Source organism: Haplochromis burtoni, unplaced genomic scaffold (genome assembly GCF_018398535.1).
Source record: "Haplochromis burtoni strain Fernald_Lab_line unplaced genomic scaffold, NCSU_Asbu1 Contig_336, whole genome shotgun sequence".
NCBI lineage: Eukaryota > Metazoa > Chordata > Actinopteri > Cichliformes > Cichlidae > Haplochromis > Haplochromis burtoni.
In genome coordinates this window covers 34-6,847 of record NW_024582697.1, presented here as the reverse complement: position 1 = coordinate 6,847, position 6,814 = coordinate 34, and the positions used below count along the sequence as shown (strand labels likewise).

At 37.5% G+C, this 6,814-nt stretch overlaps 1 long non-coding RNA gene across 3 annotated transcripts; it reads left to right on the top strand.

Moving 5' to 3' along the window:
- The first annotated feature begins 3,381 nt into the window (after nt 1–3,381).
- On the top strand, nt 3,382–6,334 carry LOC102290775. Of its 3 annotated transcripts, none has more exons than XR_001337070.2 (3): nt 3,382–3,500; nt 5,968–6,049; nt 6,221–6,334. It is a non-coding gene; the product is annotated as an uncharacterized LOC102290775 (long non-coding RNA). The 3 variants fall into 3 exon arrangements; XR_001337069.2 differs by lacking the exon at nt 3,382–3,500 and adding an exon at nt 3,507–4,133; XR_317152.2 differs by lacking the exon at nt 3,382–3,500 and having other exon boundaries at nt 5,839–6,049.
- The last annotated feature ends 480 nt before the right edge of the window (nt 6,335–6,814 follow it).

Sequence of the window (6,814 nt, the reverse complement as noted above, 5' to 3'; positions counted from 1 at the left end):
ACATTTTTCATTCAGAGAGTACAAAAACACTTGAGATATTTTTTCATACTACACAAAATGTGTTAATCTCCTAAGACCCGAACTCTTTCATGGATTGCATTTTAAATTTTTCTTTGCTATTTGACTTTATAGTGTTCTATTGAACACTATAAAGTCACAATTGAGTAATGATGTGCAAAACTCTTTATTTGGTGTCTGAACACAGCAACATTTTTCCTGAGTATAAAAACAAAATGAGAAATAGTAGTTGTGCCCCTTTGAGCAATGTGGCTCATTTGAAAGAGCAAAATTTAGTATTGTGGTCTAGATAACCCAAAATGTGATGTCCCAATATGTGAACGCCAGGTCCTGAGGTCAAGACAGAAAAATGAGAGTTTTCTGTTCCCATAGCTATTTCACTCTTTAAAAATAATTTAAAAAACAATTTCTGAAGTAGTTAAGAGCAATTCTTCATTTCGCAACTGAATCTTTAATTACAGCTGAACAAATTGACAAGGAAAGTCTGTATTGTCTTGATGATCGAGAGATTGAAAATTTGATCAAAAAAGCTGGACCAAGAGTGAAATTCAAGAAGAAACTCAAGCTGTGAAAAGTAACTAACTGCTGATTTTTGTTAGAATTACCTGTATATTACAAAACTGTAACATTGAAATAATTTGTAGTGTAATTTTGAAAAATTTAATATGGTTTTGCGATTTCATTTTACCACAAAACACAAATCAGGTAACAGTCAACATGTCTTTTCAAGTAAGTTAAAAAAAAGTTTTTCTTTCTGATTCAGTATCTACAAAAGTATCTATACAACAAATTGCATTATTTTTTTATTTTATTTATTTATTTATTTTACATTTTGAATACATCTTAAAGTCTGCTCAGTATTGTACACAGCTTTGCACTTTTTATCTGCAGTGTAAACAGGAGCATGAAGAAGCAGCTGATTTGTTCAGGTAAGGATTATACTGCAGTATAATAAGCCTGCCTGAGACAAAGTAGAGGTCCAGTCTGTTGCTTATACAGACTGTCAGTGAGCCCCCTGGCAACCTTCCAGAAACCAATAAATGACTGAATCTAAAAACTTAATTCATAGGGGGTTGGGGAATATGCCCTTCGCTAACCATCTCTTTAAGTCTGTGTGACTGGGACCTTTTTGCTTTCTTCCCGCCTGTTTTCTGTCTGTGTCTCACTGCTTACTTCACATCGGGGCGGCCGTGGCTCAGGGGGTTGGGAAGCGTATCTGTAACCAGAAGGTCGCCGGTTCGATCCCCGGGCTCTCCCTCCTGGTCGTTGTGTCCTTGGGCAAGACACTTTACCTACACTTTGCCAGAGGGGCCGATGGCGCGATATGGCAGCCTCGCTTCTGTCAGTCTGCCCCAGGGCAGCTGTGGCTACAACCTGTAGCTTGCCTCCACCAGTGTGTGAATGCGAGAGTGAATGAATAGTGGCATTGTAAAGCGCTTTGGGTGCCTTGAAAAGCGCTATATAAATCCAATCCATTATTATCTCCCTCAGCAGCCTTTTCCTAGCGATTACTTCTAACAAAAGGTGAGCGTTGAACTTTTAATCTGAATTTAATATCACTGTCTCTGATTATATATGCATTAAAGGAGAAGTCGATCACGAATGTCTAACCTGTAAAGCAGTACTGTCTGGTTAAATATTGCATTTTATCTTACAGTTTATCTTACATTTCTTGGTCATGGATGATTTCGTAAGAACCAAACTGGTTGAATGGGGGCTAAGTGAGTGGGTGGAAAAATTTAAAGGTAAAGTATTAACGTGAATCTGGATGGGTACAGATATTGATTCGATGTGATCTGTAAACTGTAAAACAGCTATATAGACTGTGCTGCATTGCTTTTTCAGTCATTAACAAGAATTTCTGAAGCAAGTTGAGAATAAACTTTATCTCTGCAAATTTATTTTTAATGACAGATGAACAAATCGATGCTGAAAGTCTGTGCTTGATGATCGAGAAATTGATAATTTGATCACAAAAGCTGGACCAAGATGAAATTCAAGAAGAACTCAAGCTGTTAAAGGTAATTAATTTGTTTCAAAACAACATTTTATTCTAGTGTACAGAGGTGAATTTTTGTTAGAATTATCTGGTATATTGTAAAAATGTGCCTGGCAGTAATAATGCAGTGCATTTTGTTAATTCTTTACTAAAACTGAAATGTTTTTGTTGTGCTAGGAAGAAATAAACACAAATCAAGAAATCAAGAAACAGTAGTAAGAGGTTAATATTAAACACTGCTTTGCTGGGCTAAAGGGGCCTTGCTAGCTATGGGATGTTTAAGGGTGCGAAGCAGAGTCTCCAATTCTGTGATCCTGGCCTCCAGAGCTGCAAATAGTTTACAAATAGTATCATTATTGCTAAAGGAGGCTAAGGAGTAATTAAGCACAAAAGTAACAAAAGTAATCTGACACAATGAGCAAGAAAGTGCAGGAGGTACAGGTGAAAGGGCCATGCTGCTAGTGAGTTGGCTACAGGCCAAGCTAAGCTAGCGAATCCCTGATGGCACAGTGAGTGAATACTGTGACTATAATTAGTGAGTGAATACACAGAGTGCATGAAGATAACACTATGAAATACGCTATCTATACGTTTTTAATTAGACTGGCTACACAGATAAGCTACACAAAAATACCACTCTGCGTTGGAACAAGAAGTGATAGTCTACCATGGAGAGGGAACACCAAGTGACCCACTGGTGTTCGACAGCGTCTCACTGGCAGTAATTATTTGTAGAGTAATTTTATTAATTCTTAACTAATATAGATTTGAACTGATTTTACTGTTGTAGGAAGAAGAAAACTCAAATCGGGAAACAGTCAATTCTGTTCAAGTAAGTAAATGTGAAGGGAAAAGTTCTTAAATGTCCATATGACAAATACAATTTTAATACACGTTTAAGAGGTTAATATTAAACACTGCACGCACGCACAAGTATGTTTATATAACTTTATATATCTGTGAATTTGTATATGTTTTGACGTGTTACTGGGGTTATAAAAGCAAACACATCAAACAAATTGTAAGGAAGAATTTCTGATGGATAAATAGGAAGAAAACGTGTTGATTATTAGTAGTGGTGGAAAGGGGGTGGGATTAAAAAAAGCTTATGCTTCTTCCAGAGCTGCTTCTTACTCCTTTTTTAACATACAGGGGTTTTTTATTTTATTTTATAACCATTATTGTTTGGCTTTCCTTTGTTTTGCTTTGTTTGTTTTTGTTTCTTTCCCCGCCACAATACAACACATTACAAATACCAGGAATTTCGAGCAGTTTCCTTCATATGGACTTCGTTATCTTCTTATTATTTCCATCTGTCTCTCTCTCTCTTATGAACCGGATCTGTTAGTGCTCTGGCGCTCAGCCTGGCGCACTGGACCGAACCAAATCATGAAATAAGGAGGGGAGGCGATGTCAGACGCTGACTAGATTTCATTATTTGTTGGCAATGACAAAACGACATTAATTCTAGAAGAGAGGAGTGGTAAGGTCAAATACCTTATGAAACAAACATCCCTTTATTGTAATATGTTAATATTTTCAAAAGTAAAAGTAATTGACGGTTTACTATTTTTCTAGCGCTCATGTTATCACTTTTCTCATCCTTATGACGCCTCTGTTTGTTAGTACGGAATGAAGCTTAGAAAACGGGACATAATTGTGCGATTTTATCAACAATTTGTGTTAAATACTTATATAAGACAGTGTTCTTTATTTCTTGTATTTTGTTTTTAATCTGTAAACTTTAATCCATTCGATTTGTTTGATACCAAACAAAACCGCTTTCTACATGCATCAACACCTCTTCTGCGCCTTCCCTATCCTCTTTTTTTTGTTTTCTCAGCTCTGCTTTTCCCTGCACACCCACTTTACTCTGTCTAGGTTTAGCGTTGTATTATATGTAGAGATCCACTTTCACTTGCCTTTTGCCAAACAGTCAACTACACCTTGTGCAAAACCGAGTCCCAGATTGTTTTTGGACTTTTTGCTAGATTTTTTTTTTTCCAGTGTGTGCCTCCCTGCATTTTGTTTTTATTTTATTTTGTTTTTTTTAACTTTTTGTTCATTTATTTCTTTTATTGTCAACTGTCTTTTTCTGCATTACTTTAAACCAAAGGTAAGTAGTTTAAACTTTTCATTTGAATTCAATAAAAGTTTATCTGAATATAGAGTTAGAGTCAAACATTTTGGGACGTACATTCTCCAGGGCTGTGGGATGCGCCAGGAAGTTGGGGGTGGGGAGGTTTAGGGTGTAAGAGATAAAGTGTACATTGCATTCCTCTTGTCATGATCCAATGCGCTCTATAAAGTCTGTGAACTAGCAAATCCAGCTGCACACAGAGCACAAGAATAAACAGTATAAACTGAAACTGATTGGTCCGCACAGCCAAGAAAATCATATCAGATGTTCTGTGGCTAAAATAACTCTTTCATCCACAAAATGGGTGGAGGTGTTAGAACTGAAGGGGAAAAAAAAGGATTGAACCAAAAGTGTCATATTAGCCGAACTGTTTATATTTGGTTTTTAAACTGTGTGTATTTTTCTATCAAACTCAGACTCCGTCTATAAGTATTTTGTCAGAAATATTTTTTTATTCTGTTTCCAGTGACATTATGTTCAGTTGAGGTACTGTTGCTGCCCATCTTAAGTTGGGCTTTGGACAACTTGCCCCATTCACGCCCATTCATACAACCACTTTTTCTGTGCTCTTTACTTTAGACTTTTTGAATGCAGGATATTTTATTAAAGCTATTTAGCAGGAGCAAAGCAAAGGATGTATTAAATAATAATAATTACTTAATATACTTAACTAATTATTCTACTCCGAGATAATGCAAATTTCTAATACTGATCTTGAGAGTAATGAGAGAGCAGAGGATTGGCACATCCAGGCAGGAAGTTGCACTTCTTTGGGTCGTGTCAATATAATCCAATAGTAAGGTAGTAACGCTATACTGAGTCCTTCAATTACCGGTACTTGACATTGTAATCCAACACAACACAAATAGAGAATAAATGTAGTTTAGCACTTTTGTGCTATTTTGTCACATAATCATATGATTATGTGATTAAAATAGCACAAAAGTGCCTTCCTTTCCAAACTGCATTTATTCTCTATTTGTGCTGTGTTGGATTACAATGTCAAGTAATTGAAGGACTCAGTATAGCGTTACTACGTTACTATTGGATTATATTGGTCTGGGGAGGTTGTTACCCCCCTCTCTCAGTCACTTCCATCTGGCCTGCACAAACACCACCTCTTCCTGCTCTTCTCTGTTCTCAGTTCTGCTTTACCCTGCATCCGCTTTATTCATGTTGGATTTACCTTTCTATTAAATGTATAGATGCAGCTGCAATTGTGCAGTCTGAGCCACACAGTTCCAGTTTGCTTTTAACTTGTTTTTAACCTGTTTTCAGACTTTTTGCTTTCTTCCCGCCTGTTTTCTGTCTGTGTCTCACTGCTTACTTCACATCGGGGCGGCCGTGGCTCAGGGGGTTGGGAAGCGTATCTGTAACCAGAAGGTCGCCGGTTCGATCCCCGGGCTCTCCCTCCTGGTCGTTGTGTCCTTGGGCAAGACACTTTACCTACACTTTGGCCAGAGGGGCCGATGGCGCGATATGGCAGCCTCGCTTCTGTCAGTCTGCCCCAGGGCAGCTGTGGCTACAACCGTAGCTTGCCTCCACCAGTGTGTGAATGCGAGAGTGAATGAATAGTGGCATTGTAAAGCGCTTTGGGTGCCTTGAAAAGCGCTATATAAATCCAATCCATTATTATCTCCCTCAGCAGCCTTTTCCGCATTACTTCTAACAAAAGGTGAACTGTTTGAACTTTTAATCTGAATTTAATATCACTGTCTCTGATTATATGTGCATTAAAGGAGAAGTTGATCACAAATGTCTAACCTGTAAAGCAGTACTGTCTGGTTAAACATCACAGTTTATCTTACAGTTTCACTTCCTTGTCATGGATGATTTCGTAAGAAACAAACTGGCTGAATGGGGGCTAAGTGAGTGGGTGGAGAAATTTAAAGGTAAAGTATTAACGTGAATCCATGATCGGTACAGATATTGATCCTGATGTGATCTGTTAACTGTGAAACAGCTCATATAACTATGCCCATTGCTTTGTCACTCATTGAACAAGAATTTCTAAAGCAAGTTGAGAATAATCTTTATCTCTGCAACTTTATTTTTAATTACAGATGAACAAATCGATGCAGAAAGTCTGCGTGTCCTTGATGATCGAGAAATTGATAATTTGATCCCAAAAGCTGGACCAAGAGTGAAATTCAAGAAGAACCTCAAGCTGTTAAAGGTAATTAAGTTTTTTAACAACATTTTTATTTGAGTGTTCGGAGGTGAACTGTTGTTAGAATTATCAGAATATTAAAAATGTACTGGCGGTAATAATATGTAGTGTCATTTTTGTTATTTCTTTACTAAAACTGAAATGTTTTTGTTGTGCTAGGAAGAAATAAACACAAATCAAGAAATCAAGAAACAGTAGTAAGAGGTTAATATTAAACACTGCTTTGCTGGGCTAAAGGGGCCTTGCTAGCTATGGGATGTTTAAGGGTGCGAAGCAGAGTCTCCAATTCTGTGATCCTGGCCTCCAGAGCTGCAAATAGTCTACATTTATTGCAAGTATCATTATTTCTAAAGGAGGCTAAGGCATAATTAAGCACAAAAGTAAGAAAAGTCATCTGACACAATGAGCAAGAAAGTGCAGGACGTACAGGTGAAAGGGCCATGCTGCTAGTGAGTTGGCTACAGGCCAAGCTAAGCTAGCGAATCCC